Raw genomic sequence first — 2,900 nt, forward strand, 5'->3', positions numbered from 1 at the left:
GTATCTCCCATGGAAAACTTTAACCGCTTATCGCCATGAGAGCTCAAAATCCAGCCTAAAGTTGAAATTGAACGCTGTCAGCGGAATCAAAACCTGGAGGATTTTTTTTTTTTCCTTTTTTACAAAGGAGCGTTCAATGGAATTCCGTAATATGAAATAAACTGAATATTCGTGTGAACGAGCATGAAAATTAGGACCTCTTTTATGCGTGTACGTAAGGGATGAGCTAAGTGACTGATGACAGATATGTTGGAATGTGAATGTCGATGAACCGAATAACATATCGTTGTTAATTCACAGATACAATTGAGACATGCTATATCTTTTCAAACGTAGGCATTTTGTAAGCAGCACCGCAAATTTTGTCCGCGAAGACAGGCTTTGCTGTCCGCCAAGATGTGCGGACATTGTGAGGGAAAATGAAAAGAAGAAAAATAGTGATAAAAATAAAAACAATATAAATTTTATTTCACCATATAGTTTACTCTTTCAATGGGCGAGCTATAATAGAGTAAGAAAGTAAATAAGAAGAATTTTACATTTTGCTCACACTTGTGGTCATTTTTATTCCAAATTAAGTTTTTGTACTATTGCAAGAAAACTATTCGTACCCGATTAATGCAATTTCTGCAAGACGTGAACCTACATACTTTACAGGGAAGTTCGTAAAAAGAATTGTTGTATCGCCATATATATATATAAAACTTTAAAATGTTACAGAAGGTTGAACATTTGACGGCAAACAGAGGCCACACTGACCGTCGAAAACTGCGAACGCAGCCGGCAGGTGTAGAGGAGAACACAAAATCATGTTCTTTCTCAATTGTAAAGAGACCGTAGAAGCTAGAATAGTGAAAGTTCTACACAAGACGTACTTAAACACAGTACATGCGACAACGTACAAACAGTTTGTATATACAAATTACTAACAGAGAAAATTCAGTTTCTCTTTTACCGGAGGGTTAAAATTTTGTCGGCGAAGACAGGTTTCGATTGCCGCAAAGATGTGTGGATACTGTGGTGGAAGGTGAGACGAGGAAAAATATTGATAAAAAGGAAAACAATATAAAATTTATTTAACTATATACTATTCTGCGTCAATGGGTGAACTATAAGAGAGTGAGAATGTAAATTGGAATACCATTACATTTCGCTCACCCTTGTGGTCAAGCTTGTTTGAAATTACGTTTCTACACTATTTTTGGGAAATTATTCAAACCAGAATAGTGCAATTTGCACAGAAAGTGTATGAAAATACTGTGCACGGGAATTGATATAAAGAATTGTAGTAACTCCAATTTTATGAAGGAAAATATACTTCAAATTGGTGCAGAAGGTTGAAAATATTACTGCAAGCACAGACCACACTGGCCGTCAAGGGCTTTGAACGCTACCTGCAAGGATAGATGAGAAATTGAAATCATTTTTTTCCCACTACGAATAGAAAAACCAATAAAACTAGAATAGTAATATTTCTAAACGGAATATATGCAAACACAGTATATCGCAGTAGGTTATTAGGAATTTTTATATTCACATTTACAAAAATAATAAAAATCATAATAATAATAATAATAAATAAATAAAAAAGTTATTACAGTTCAAAATGTAGCGGAGGGTTGAAAATTTTCCGGCTAAAACGAGGTTTATTGGAAATGAAGATGTGTGGGCATGCACCGTAAAAATAAGACAATCGTTAGAGCAGTGTGTGTGAGGGGGGGGGGGGGGGAGATAAACATAGAAATAATGAAAAGAAATCACTAATATCCATTCCAGCTTCAATTAATGAACAATGATGTAGGGAGAGAGCAAACAACAACACTGCTGTTTATTCCTTCACATTCGGAATGACGGTCATCGCAGATTCTGTTTTTCCACTATATTGACGAAAGAATTAAGCATAGATTAGTGACATTACCAGCCTACCTGTACCAAAACACTGTGCATTGGAATATGTATAATATTAGTACTCTCATATTTGCGCAGATAAGGCTCATAGTTGCCGTCAACATGCTCACAGTTGCCGTCAAAATGCTCACACGTGCCGTCAAAATGCTCACACTTGCCGTCACAATTTATAAGGTTTAAAAAATGCGGTAAGAAGTAAAGCAACATAAATGTCACTTAACCAGATACTATTCTGTGCTAATGGGTGAGCAATAACAGAGTAAGAAAGTAAATTGGAAAACTTTTACATTTCGCTCACACTTGTGGTCATGTTTTTTTTTTTTTTTTTTTTTTCTTTCTAAATTACGTTCTCCCACTATTTTAACGAAACTATTGAAACCAGAATAGTGCAATTTCTACATGAGGTGTACCTTGATCCCAGCATAACTGTGGGACGTAAATCTTGAAGATTTCATTTAATTTCATTTTTAATAATAATAATAATAATAATAATAATAATAGTAATAAATATGTGCAAGAAAGTTGAAATTTGGCTTAATACGGGAGGCGAACGACCCAGGCTGTTTGCCGGAATAAAACTTGGATCCCTAACGCCAGAAGCGCATATATTAACGGCTTAGCCACGAGGTGGCTGATACAGAAATAATGCAAATTCCAATATTTTTACTTTTCGCTAATGTTTGAAATTGTTGTTATTGCAAATCACGTTTTTAACAAAACTGTTCTAACTACAAAAGTGAAATTTCAACCCAAACCATGGCAAAGCACTGAAAAGTAAGGAAAAGCATGGCAAAGTAAAGAAATATGTAAAGAATATATATTTAACCGCAGTGACACGGAATATATATAAAAATTCATCCATGGTTTTTCTCACAAACCCAACTCCCCCCCCCCCCCCCGAAAGAAAAGATAGGGTTATTGCATCTCTGTGGTCCGGTGCATAATCGTGGCAGATAGGTTAAAATTTCAAGGGACTTCGTGCACACTATAGC

This window comes from Thermobia domestica, unplaced genomic scaffold (genome assembly GCF_964235325.1).
Source record: "Thermobia domestica unplaced genomic scaffold, izTheDome1.hap1.1 HAP1_SCAFFOLD_1491, whole genome shotgun sequence".
In the NCBI taxonomy this organism is placed as follows: domain Eukaryota; kingdom Metazoa; phylum Arthropoda; class Insecta; order Zygentoma; family Lepismatidae; genus Thermobia; species Thermobia domestica.